The sequence below is a fragment of the Mauremys reevesii genome, linkage group 4, assembly GCF_016161935.1.
Source record: "Mauremys reevesii isolate NIE-2019 linkage group 4, ASM1616193v1, whole genome shotgun sequence".
Classification (NCBI taxonomy): Eukaryota; Metazoa; Chordata; order Testudines; family Geoemydidae; genus Mauremys; species Mauremys reevesii.
The window spans coordinates 102,886,835-102,900,004 of NC_052626.1; the positions used below are offsets into that span (position 1 = coordinate 102,886,835).

At 39.8% G+C, this 13,170-nt stretch overlaps 1 protein-coding gene and 1 long non-coding RNA gene across 7 annotated transcripts in view; one reads left to right on the top strand and one right to left on the bottom strand.

Moving 5' to 3' along the window:
• The window catches only part of LOC120402987, a 43,904-nt gene extending 35,865 nt beyond the window's left edge, over nucleotides 1-8,039 (top strand). Inside the window, exons 3-5 of the long non-coding RNA XR_005597404.1 lie at nucleotides 4,800-4,882; nucleotides 5,331-5,420; nucleotides 7,858-8,039. This is a non-coding gene — a long non-coding RNA (uncharacterized LOC120402987). The remainder of the gene's footprint in view (nucleotides 1-4,799; nucleotides 4,883-5,330; nucleotides 5,421-7,857) is intronic.
• PLEKHA7 (pleckstrin homology domain containing A7) overlaps nucleotides 1-13,170 on the bottom strand; it is a 310,525-nt gene that overhangs the window by 235,287 nt on the left and 62,068 nt on the right. The window lies entirely within an intron of this gene.

The window sequence follows — 13,170 nt, forward strand, 5'->3', positions numbered from 1 at the left end:
CTTCAGAAGCTCCAATACCAAATATGGCAACACAGCTCCTCAGCAATGCAGGCTACTACAGGCATATCAAATTGGTCATCCGCACTCTACACCAGCTTCCCACAGAATATCAAGTCACATTCAAGGTCTTGGTCCTTATCTTCAAGGTGCTCAGAGGCCTGGGCCCAGCATATCTAAAATATCACCGAACACACCAGGATGAAGACTGCTGTCAGCAACTCCACTCAACACAATCAAATTTTCTATCATAAGGGTAAAAAATTATCTGTGCAAGAGACTGAGCTATGCCAGGCGTCAGTCCAAGACGATGGAACAAACCTCCATAAAAACTAAAGACTATCATAAATGTCACAACCTTCTGCTCCAAATGCAAGGCACATTTCTTCAACCTTGCTTTCTCCAACATAATGGCATAGCAGAACGTACATTTTAAAAAAATCCAAAACCAACACGCTACCCAAATAGAACATCTCACTGAACACACAATTTTAAATACTCACTACTTCATATTTGTCTCCACATGCAAATGATTTGCATCAGTAGAAACAATCACCTTCTGTAGGTGATGCAAACCCTAAAATCAGAAAGCTATACCAGAAGTGATAATGCATTTGAAAAGTTGACTTCAGATATGTAGTTTTTAAGTTCAATTGGTAAGATTGCTCGGCCAAATTTAGTCTCTATTTAAGAATAGTAGACAAATTCCTTGAGCAATGATCATGCAATACAAAACATATCACAGTGAACTTTCTTGTAAAGATATTTAAAGATTTCTGACATGATGGGAGAATTTACTCTCTTTGCTCAGTATTTATAAATATTTCATCTGCTATGAAATGTGCATCACAAACACTTTAGTAAATGGATTTTAAAGACTGTCTATTTTCCTAATTTCTGTAGACACCGCTGATTCCTTTACTGAATTCCTTCCAGCAGCATATACCTGTTGTATCACACAACAACAGAATATTAGAGGGACTAGCATTTATCTCTTAACAGTAATGAAAGAAAACCACTTACCCATTCTATAGGGATTCCACTTAGTCCTGCACTTAAACTGACAATTTAAGGCACCACAATGCCACAGAGTGCTCCTGGAAAATGGATGGACATATTTTCTAAAAAAACCCAACCCTAAATATTTACTCACACAATATGGAATGAGACAAGGCCACTCTCATACACTGTTGTCTCCTACAGTGCCATATATTTTACCAACAGATCCTAAACACACAAAATCTGAACAGAAACAAATTTATTCCCAGGCGCACTTGTAACCTGTTCAATATTCAAGATGACTTTTAAGCAGCTAATAAAAAGCCAAGGAGAAGAAGTATTTACTAAGGGTACAAACTGACAGAAGGGTAGAAAAAGCATAGTCATAAGTAAATGTAGCAATGACTTTTCTGGGTATTGAGGAGCGGGAAACAAAAAGGGAAAGATTTTCCAAGAAAATAAACAAAGGAATATTTAAACCAAGAGGTCAATGATAAAAAACCACTAGGAACCACATTCTGGTATCCAATATTTAGTGAACTAAGATAGTTTGCTTGGCTCTCAAGAAAAGAAAGAACAACTGTCCATGCCTTGAGGAGTTTACAATCAAAAATATTAATAGTCATTCCCTTAGTAAACATGGCAAAGAAAATAATGTACCTGAACCATGGGAGATTTTGTTAAGAAATAGACAATTTTTGGCAAGTATGTTTGGATGGAATTTTGTTGGAAAAGGCTGAGTAATATGAGCTAAAAAAAAATCCTGATTTTCAATCACCTCTTCTATACACCGAAGATTTGGTGTTCTGCATGCTCCATAATAGCCGCATTTCTCTTACATTGCTGCAGTCTGTAATAGATGATTTGGCAGCCAACTGAGAGGCCTATTCTACCACTAGGATGGCATTTCTGTAGAAATAGGAAATATAAAACAACTATATGCAGTCACTCCATCCTCCCTAATATTGTTTGGAGGCCATCCACTGTCACAGATCAGCCGCACTGATTAAAGTTCTTCAAGTATAACACCGGCCTACTAGATTTGTAGAATATTAAGAAATACTATGGAAAATCTTCTGGTTAGTTCTTCTGTTCTCGTTGGAAAACTGCAAGAAACTCATCTAAGGGGGAAATACTGCATACTCCTCTTGTTTATTAGAAACACACTGTGCCACAAATCAAATATTGGAGAGGTTTTGAAATTCCAAGCATGCCAACGTTTCATAGGAATGAGCTGCAACTAATTTCAATGCTCCTCTTTAGCTTGCAGTTCAGCAGAGTCCTGCCTAATTTCTAAAACATAGCATCTAACCAGGTTGTGTTTTGTAAATTCACGTATAGTTTCTGGATAATAAGCCACAAAGTAGATCTACCAGGACACTGAGGTTTATAATTGTTATGTATACCTATGACTAGACACAGAATACTAACTTATCTGAAAGTTATTCCATGAAATACAGTATAATTACAGAATTAAAAACAATTACAAAATGTTTTTAGATAACAGGGTATCGTTACACGCTATAAGCCAGAAGAAAATATGTATTTACACTAGATCATTTATTAACATACCATACATTTGTCATTTAACCTCTTTAATTTCTATTTAATTATACTGAAGGATTCCTCAAAGAAAAACAGCTCTGTAACACAAAACAAATCACATTAACACAATTTATTAACAAGTATCAGAGGGGTAGCCGTGTTAGTCTGTATCCACACAAAAAGGCTTTAAGGTGCCACCAGACTTCTCAAAATGTATTAACTTTATTCATGTGTCTTTGATAAGTACATTTTTGTAAGCTGTAACTTTTTCTAAACCTTATTTAACCTTGAGGTTTTTGTCATCTTACCATATCTTCTGCTGCTAGAATTAATATTGTGCTCCAACTCTTCACATTATTGATGTTGCCTTTAAACTATTAACATCACTTTAAAATGTTCCACTACTTCGCCTTATGACAACCACCACTGTAAAGGGATTGGGCAGAGGCATTACTCCAATCATCATTTGTGAACTGCTATGGAAATGTTAGAGAGACAAGGTGGGTGAGGTAGTTTTTTTTTTACAGGACCAAATTCTGTTGGTGAGAGAGGCAAGCTTTCAAGCCACAAAGAGCTCTTCTTCAGAAAATGTTAACGTTTCTAAATGTCTACCTGTTTAGTTAGGAAAATTCACTTGTTTTGATCCACTGCCCACTATGCACTCAATACCTTTATTGATTACATCATTTGTAAATTCAACACTACCTGGCAAGGCATACAAATACCTCAGAGAAAAAGAAACTTTTCAAAATTAGTTTATATTATAGTTTAATGGTAAGTAACAATGCTGAAAATACTGCAGAGTCTCATAAAATTTCTATACAAAAACAATGCATTGTGCTACACCTCTACCCCGCTATAACGTGACCCGATATAACATGGATTTGCATAAAGCGTGGTAGCAGCGGGGCTCCGGCGGCGCTTTAAAGGGTCCGGGGCTCCGGCTGCTGTGGGGAGCCCCGGGCTCTTTAAATCACCGCCAGAGCCCTGCTGCTGCTACTCCAGGGCTGTGGCAGTGGGGCTCACCAGTGATTTAAAGGGTCCGGGGCTCCAGCTGCTGCAGGGAGCTCCCTGGCCCTTTAAATCACCACTGCAGCCCTGCCTCCGCTACCCTGATATAACGGCATTTCACCTATAACGCGGTAGGAATTTTTGGCTCCCCACAACCGCATTATATCAGGAAAGAGGTGTACTTCTGAAATACAAACAAGATTTTAAAAGTGTCATTTTAATCATTTTAATAATATATCTTTTATATTGATAACTACTATACTTCTAAATCAATAAGCTCAGTATATAAATAAGGTATAAATACTTTATTGATTCTACTGGAATTTAGCAAAGCAGCAAACTACTTTTATTGATGTAGAACTGGGGGTTCTCAAATTTATTGCAACGTAACCACCTTCGGATAAGAAATTACTACACAATCCCAGGGAGGAGAGACGACAGGGGGAACACAGGCTGAGCCCACCCAAGTACCACCACTTCAGCAGCAGGCAGGGGGCCTGTAACCTTAGCCCCGCCGCCCAGTGCTGAAGCTTCAGCTCCAGCTTTGGTTTCAGCCCTGGGTGGTGGGGCTTGGGCTTTGGCCCCAGAAAGCCTAAGCCAGCCCTGGCAACCCCATTAAAACGGAGTCTCGACCCACTTTGGGGTCCCAACCCACAGTTTGAGAACCGCTGATAGAATTTAATCTAACTTGAACCCTGATATACTGATAAGGTTAATATATTAGGAAATTGACTTAAGACAAGTAAGACTGTTACATTATAATGAGACTTTTGCAAAGTATTTCACATCCATGGCCCTGGGTCAGCTCATTACATTTAAAAGACACAACATAAAAATTACTCCTTTTTAGAGCTGTCAAGCAATTAAAAAAATTAATCGCGATTAATTGCATTGTTAAACAATAATAGAATGCCATTTATTTAAATATTTTTAGATGTTTTCTACATTTTCAAATATATTGATTTCAATTACAGCACAGAATACAAAACATGTAGTGCTCACCTTATATTTGTTTTTTATTACAAGTATTTGCACTGTAAAAATACAAAAAATAGTATTTTGCAATTCACATAATACAAGTACTGTAGTGCATTATGAAAAGTTGATTATTATGAAAGTTGAACTTACAAATGTAGAGTGTTAAAAAAACTGTATTCAGAAATAAAATGTAAAATTTTAGAGCCTGCAAGTCCACTCAATCCTACTTCTTCAGCCAATCACTCAAACAAGTTTGTTTACATTTGCAGGAGATAATGCTGCCCGCTTCTTGTTTACAATGTCACCTGAAAGTGAGAACAGGCATTCACACGGTTGTAGCCGGCGTTGCAAGGTATTTATGTGCCAGATGCGCTAAAGATTCACATGTCCCTTCACACTTCAAACACCATTCCAGGGGACAGGGATCTCTGGTATTTTCCTGACTTTATATATACATATACCGTACACACACACATATACATATACGGTAGATCATAGATATAGCCCTTACACAGAAGTAAAATTAACTAGACAAATCAGGCACAGCAAAGTACTTGGAGAGAGGAGTCAGGTATGTTGATAGGTGCCAAAATTGCTGCAATTTGGCTTGAGCTTGTATTTGTGAGTGGTATTGGTAATAACACCACCACCAAAGCATACCCTATAGCAGTGGTTTGGTTGGAGAAACAAGTTTGAATTTTTACTTAGAAAGGATATTTCTAAATCTCACACACAGATATGCACCAAAAACATTGAATATTTCAGGTCTTAAATTAATTCAACCACCACTTCCTCTACAGGCTCCTCTACTCTTTTCTGAGCACAGACAGAGAGACTTCCTGTGAAACCACAAGATCTGCCTGGATGCTAATAATGTTCCGTAACTTATGGTAACTATATTTTATATGCAAACTCAGTTAGAATGGTCCACTAGAAAAACATACATAATTTGCCCTCATCTTGCAAAGCTGTTAAGATGGGGCCTAAAAAAATCTTTGCCATTAACTATTCTTCATGCAGCAGAAAAGAAGGGCTGAAGAAGACACTGTCAGGCAAAAACAGGTCCAAACCCAAGACTAAAATATGCGTTTCCAAGCATACCACAAATACTGTTTTAAATTCACAAGGGAAACAGTTTTTATGAAAATTCATATTCCCCAGAAGTGTTCACAACACCGACTTCATGGCATTGTTCTAGTGCACTACGAGCTGAATGCAAAATTGATCAGCTATGGAAAATTTGTTATCCAATTTCCATTAGGGATCCTGACCTCTCTAAATGTGGAGGTTCATCCATATAAGAGCCCAGATCCTACTCTTGTAAAGAAGGGGAACGAGACAGTATGCCAGATTCCTTGCCAAGAGATTTACCTACTGCAGAACTTGAGATGGGGGCAGAGCTGGATTAACATTTTGTGGGCCCAGCACGTAACATATTTGTGGCCCCCCCGGGGAATTGACTGTAAAAGGGGCTGGGGGCAAAAGCACAGTGGTGAGGGAGTTAGGGTTGGTCCCTGGAGCAAGGGAGGGGCCTGGGTAAACTGCAAGCGCAGCAGGGCTGGGGAGGGGGTAAACAGGATCCCCACCCCCCATTCTTGCCCACATAGAGCAGGTACCAACCTGGTTCTAGCCCATTCTCTTCATCTCTCTGCACTGAGCTACCCCTCCTCTCGCAGCAGCAGTACAGGTTCTCTTCCAGGCCCTCTGGGGTCGGTGTTGGGAGTGGGAGGAGTGGAGGCTAATATGGTTACTCCTATAACCGGACTTTTAGTTTCCAGTCAGCACTGCTAACTGGACACCCAGGCGCCGTTTTGTACTGGAGTTTCCAGTAAAACTGGATACCTGGCAACAGGGCTGCCAGTGAGAGGGCTAAGCCTTAATTGGGGGGTGGGGGGGGGAGCAAGTGGTGGGTGGGCTAGGGAGTGGAGAGGAGCTAGTGGGCAGGGCCATGTCTGCTATACTGCCTAGGTAAGTTAGAGACTGTGGGGATCAGTCAACACAGTATCCCCAGCGCAGGTGACATGACAATTAGTGGTGGATTTAGAATTAGTGGGCCCCCCCAGCCCTGCACTCAGCTTCATTTTTGGGGACCCAGCCAAGAAAAAGAACATTCTCTCTTATCTCCCCCCACCCTCGTTTTTCATTCTTTTTTCTTCATCCTCCTCCCATAAGTAATAGGAAGTAAATTAAAATAAAATGAGGTACCTTGATTGTTCTTGTAGTCTAACTTATTTTTCCACAGATCACTTGAAAATTGCAGAGGGTCTCAACGGATCACTTAATGATCTTTCCAAATATTGTTTGTACCATTAGCTAACTATTGTAAAGTGCTTTGGATAAGAGCGTTTTATAAAAAAATGTAAAAAACATTGGGGTGCCGTGTCTGGCCAGGACCTAGGGTGAGGGAGGGGGCTCAGGGTTGGCAAAGGAGTGCTTACCTGGGGCAGCTCCTGTTTGGTGCAAGGGGTGCAGGTGGGAATGGGGTGTGTGGGCAGGAGCTCCCGTTTGGTGCTCAGGGTAGGAGTGGGGATTTGGGGGAGTGCAGGAGTCAGAGCAGGGGGCTGGGGAGGTGTGAGGGGGTGCAGGGGTCAGGGCAGAAGGCTGGGGGGGTGGGCTGGGGTCAGGTGGGTGCTCATGGCAGGGTGCTGGAGAGGGTATGCCCCGATTCCACCCTCTTCCCCAAGGCCCCGCCCCCGCCTCTTCTCCTCCTCCCTGGAAGGGGAGCACACTGCAGCTCCGCTCTTCCCCCTCCCTCCTGCTGGAAAACAGATGATCAGGAGGGAGAGGGGGAGGGATGGAACACAGCATGCTGGGGGAAGAAGTGGGGGGAGGAGCTTGGCTGCCAGTGGAGCCTGCCCTGCTGCAGCAGGAACCCAGGAGCCGGCAGCATCAAGCTTCTGCCCCTGCAGGAGAGAGCGTGGGGCGGGGGGGAGAGTGAGGCGGGGCGGGGCCCTTTGGACTGTGGGCCCGGCGCCATGGCAAATCCAGTACTGGGTGGGGGAACTCAAACTTCTTCTTGACCAAGGTATGGTTGGGGCAAAAAACCCCAAACAAACAAAAACCTTGATTCATAAGTGCAGGTCACTGAAGAGGACTTTTTACAGAGTGGCATCCAGAGCCATGTTGGCTGGTGTAAAGAGATGTGGAAGTTTCAACATACCATCCAGACTCAGTTCCTTTTCCTGACAGACAGAGGGACTGTGGGCGGGAAACAGTTATGACAGGGCTTAGTTGTGAGAAGGTTTCCCTTCTACAGTTCAAAAAAGCTTCTCCTCACAGACTGAGCTTTTCTAATCCTTTTGTTTTCTCCATTTTGTTATCCATCAGGAACACAGATGCACTTCTCCAATTGGGAGAGAGATCATGAACCATAAAGGAGGAAACAAAAGTAAAAATAAACAATCTATTTTTACTATTCAAACGGAAAAGTGCAAGAAGTAAACTATGAATTGAGGAAAAGGATTTTTTTACAATTTCTAGTTTTAATAATCTAAAATGTTTCAGCAAAATAGAGGACGACTTTTTTTTTTAAATTTTAACAATAAAGTGTTTCTTTCAATGTCATTATCTTCTCCAGTCAAATTGAGCACAGATATCTTTGGACTTTTCATGCACTCAGAATACTATTTTATGAATATCCTGAGTACTTTTCGTGGACTATGCATCATAAAACTTATTCTTTAAAATACAGTTAGAAAAAAGTTTCATTTTTGTGCTATGCCTGTAGATGGTTTTTGAAATTTCATTTTGGCTAAACCTGTTTGTCCAAAAAAAAAAAAAAAAACTTTTTTTAAATAATTATTTTTCAGAACTATTAGAATTCATTCCAATCTTCCATTTCACTTGTATGTTTAAGGCAAAATCTCCAACAGAAGAGATGAATGACATGATTTGTGATCATGACGATGAAAGAGTAATTATGATCTGGTACCTCTAGTGTGAAGTGTTTTGGGGTATAAGCAACGGTCTCTAAGGAGAATTGCCTGATGTGTAATAAATTTAAAAGCCACATTCTTCACAGAAGAATTAGTATTCTTTCCTATTTTACCACATCCAATTCATGGCTAGCGTGGAGTCTACATTTTCTGTCACCTCTCACTGTGACCACACTGTATATTTACTAGTGAATTCTCCTCAGTGAAGACCATTCACACTTCATTGTTTTACTAGAGTGTTCCTAGAGGAAATCTGTGGTTAATAAAACTCTGGCAGCTATATTACCACCACGAACAACCATCAGTCCACACTACATATTTGAAGTGTAGATCAAAAAAACTTTTAGTGTTATTAGTTATCTGTACTGAAAGTTTTCAACAGCAGAATTACTCACCACTTATTAAAAAAAATTTTAAAGTCTCTCAAACAAATATTTCAGCTAGTTCAACTATTCACAAAAAATCTGGTCTGTTCTTATGCTCTCAATTGGTTTCATTAAGTAATATCACTGTGCAATATCAAATCTAGGATCTGAAAGTAGGTAGCAGACAAACTTACTTCTTTAATAAAATTGACTGAACAGTAAAAAGTGTTTATGAAATCAGTAAACTTCAAAAAAAAATATTATAACAAACAGGCTCTTCTCCTAAACTTGAACCTATGAAATGATAATAGCAACCAACAGTAGTGCTGAATAATAGCGATTTAGCATTCTTCAGTGCATGAAAAAAGAACCAACAGACAGAGCAAAGTATTCAATTTGATCATTTAAAACCGCTCACCAGGAACTGAGACTAGTCAGGTAATCCTTCTTCTTTCTGGCACATTTAGAAGTGTTTCTCTTGTAATTAGGTTTAGGTCTGAAACATCTGGAGAGCATGCAGTTATGGCAGAAACCCATTCTGTACCATGACATCTCTTTTCCACAATTTAATAAAATATATTTGCCATCTCTCAGGAAAGATTTTCACGATACACATCTTTGAGCTAAGCTGGTCTATAAAATGAATGTTAAGTAAAACAGTGAAAACCTTGAGTTAAATGTCACCAGTTACATCACATGAAATGGAATGGAATGTACGTGATGTCCCTGTACAAGTCACATCCTCCCACTAGAGCAGGAAATTTGAATGGCTGCTTTTATATTTCTTGTTTACAAAATGGTATAAAATATTTTGTGCCTGAATTTTAAAAGCGCATAGACTTTCAAACACAAAAGTTTCTCCCCACACACCAAAACAATCCTCCGTCATTTAGAAGGTGCTTGAGAAGAAAAGTCAACTGTGGGATAGGAGAATATAAAACTGAAAAAGCAAAAACAATACAGAGCTCCCATTTCCCTACCTCACTGGGCTGTTCTGAGGATAAATTCATTAAAGACTGTGAGGTGCTCAGATAATATGGTATTGAGGGTCATATGACTATCTCATAAAAAGTTCACTTTACTTTTGATTTCTCAGAATTTTTTTAATTTATAAACCTATATTACAATGTTTTGTTAGTAATTCATGTATGCTTATGTACAGACATTACTGTCTCCTCTAAAGGGATACAAAACATGGAATAGAACTCTGTGCTCAAAATCACCCCCAAACCACTCAAGCTATACCTACCATCACTAGAGAAAAGATTGGTGAAGACTTTACACTTGAACTGGTAAAAGAATTTGGATATTTTTAAAACAATTTTGCAAAGTTGCTATAAACATAATAAGGACATATCTGACATAAGTATGTACAGTGTCTCGATCATCTGGGATAGCAAACAGAGGGTTAGAGAATAGTTAGGTAAAATTTTTAATTTATGTTTAATGATTCTCTTGGCCACACTCTCTCAAGACATTTTTCTACCATTTAAAATTTAGAGGGTAACACAGCTTTAGATCATAAATGCTACAACTATTAAACAATATACATTTTTTTTTCAAATCAGAGTTGGATCCTGATTAAACTTTGCCTAAAATAAGGGTTACAAGCAAAATGAAGCAAATATAGCTGCACTAATACTCAAGATTTGGGGCTCAAAATGGCAGAAGCCTGAGAAGATTGTCTGCTCTTGCGTTTTGTAGAAACAAGACCTCTAAAAATCTTTTTTTTTTTTAAATCTTGACAGGGATGAAAATATAGCGTGGGTTTTATTTAGAGGCTTTGAGTCTCAATCTTCAAATATTCAGGGACCAAGTGGTGTGGGGAGAAGGAAGAAGATCTGAGGTTCCAGTTTAGACCCATCTCTAGCTAAAAACTGATTAAAACCATCAAAAACAGGACATTCGATTCAATAGATGAAATAGAAACTGAGTTCTATAGATCGTACTTGGCTTACTAAGTAAAATGCTTAATTTGGCACCCACAACAAATAATACATAATAATAATAATAATACATAAGGAATCATAGAAATGTAGTACGGAAGGGACCTTGATAGGTCATCTAGTCCATTCCTCTGCACTGAGACAGGGCTAAGTATTATCTCGAACAATGGTTCTCAAACTTATTTGATCGAGCCACCCTTCTTTGTGTCTGTAGTTGTTTACCCCCCTCCATTCCCCAAGTACATATATCACCACTGAGCACTGAAAGCAGAGCAGAGAGCAGCAGCTGCTGGCTGGGCACCCCGCTCTGAAGGCATTCTGAGTAGGACCAGACCTAGGGTGACCAGATGTCCTGATTTTATAGGGATAGTCCCGATTTTGGGGTCTTTTTTTATATAGGCTCCTATTACCCCCAACCCCCTATCCCGATTTTTCACATTTGCTGTGTGGTCACCCTAACCAGACCCAGGTCAGATCCCTGCAGGACCCCACTTGATACGATATTGATTGATTATTTGCTCCATTATCTTTCCAAGTACTGAAGTTAAGCTGGCTGGTCTATAACTCCCTAGGTTCTCCTTATTCCCCTTTTTATAGATAGGTACTATAGTTGCCCTCTTCCCATCCTCTGAGAGGCTTAGCGATCACTCCAGCCACTTCCTTAAGTATTTCAGGATGTATTTCATCAGGCCCTACTGACTTCAAGACATCTAATTTTTCTTGACCCTGGTCTATACTACAAAATTACTTTGGTATAGCTACATCTCTCGGGGGAGGGGTGAATAATCCAGACTCCTGAGTGACAGTTATACTGACCTAAGTGCTTCTCCTGCCAACATAGCTATCGCCTCTCACAGAGGTGGAGTCATTAAGACAACAGGAGAGCTCTCTCCTTTCAGCTTAGAGCATCTTCATCAGCACTACAGCGGTGCAGTTGCATCACTGTAAATTTATAGTGTAGACCTGCCCTTAGTAATTCTCAATTTGTTCTTTCCCTATTTTAGCCTCAGATCCTACTGCATTTACACTGATGTTCACAATGTTAGTCATCTGATCACTACTAAACTTTCTAGTGAAAACAAACAAAAAAGGCATTTAACACTTCGGCCATTGCTGTGGTTTTTGTTATTGTCTTTCCTGCCTCACTGAATAATGGGCCTACTCTCTCCTTGGTCTTCCTCTGGCTTAATGTATTTGTAAAATGTTTTCGTGTTACCCTTTATATCCCTAGCTAGTTTAATCTCATTTTGTGCCTTGGCCTGTCTAATTTTCTGCCCACATGCTTTTCTTTTCATATATAGCCATCCTTCGTAGTTTAAACTATTTTCCACTTTTTTATGAACTTGTTTTTTTGTTTTTGAGCTTCAGGTTGTTGAAGATCTCCTAGTTAAGGGAAGGTGGTCTTTTATGATACTTCCTATCTTTCCTATACATTGGGATAGTTTGCTCTTGGGCTCTCAATGTCTCTTTACAAAACCGCCAACTCTCCTGAATTCTTTTTCCCCCTTAGACTTACTTCCCACAGGCTCCTGCCTACCAATTCTCTGACTTTGCTAAAATCTGCCTTCTTGAAGTTCATTTTCTTCATTCTGCTGTTTTCCTGCCTACCATTCCTTGAAATCCTGAACTCTTTCATTTCATGATCACGTTCACCCAAGTTGCCTTCCATTTTCAGATTTTCAAACAGTTCCTCCCTATTTGTCAGATTCAAATCAAGAGCAGCCCCTCTCTCTAGTCAATTTCTCCACCTTCTGTAATAAAAACTTGTCTCTTAACACTGTACAAGAACTTGTGATAATGTAGCAGGGCACAGATTACTATCTCCACAGGTGTCTGGTAGTGGAAGTCCCCCATCACCACTAAGACCTGTGCTTTGGATGATTTTTGTTTATTTAAAAAAAGCCTCATCCACCTCTCCTTCCTGGTTCGGTGGTCTGTAGTAGACCCCTACGATCACACTTTCTTTTACCCCTTTTATCCTTACCCAGAATCTTTCAACAGGTCTGCCCCCCACATCTGTCTCAACCTCAGCACAAGTGTATACATCTTTGATATACAAGGCAACACCTCCTCACTTTTCTCTCTGCCTGTCCTTCCTGAACAAGTTGTACCCTTCAATACCAATATTCCAGTCATGTGAATTATTCCACCACATCTCTGTGATGCCAATTATGTCGTAATTGTGACTGCATTTTCTTCTTCGACTATAATTACCTAAGATTTAGGTGGGGGGGGGAAGCAATAAACATGCTGACATGAAAATAACTATCAACTTCCTGGAAGGATCAAACACTTGGCTCCAGCTACTGCACCAAACTTTTAGGTTAACTTTATTTTTTAAAAATTGTTCATTCCCATAGCATTGATATCTACTGCTTCAAAGAATGAAAGAAG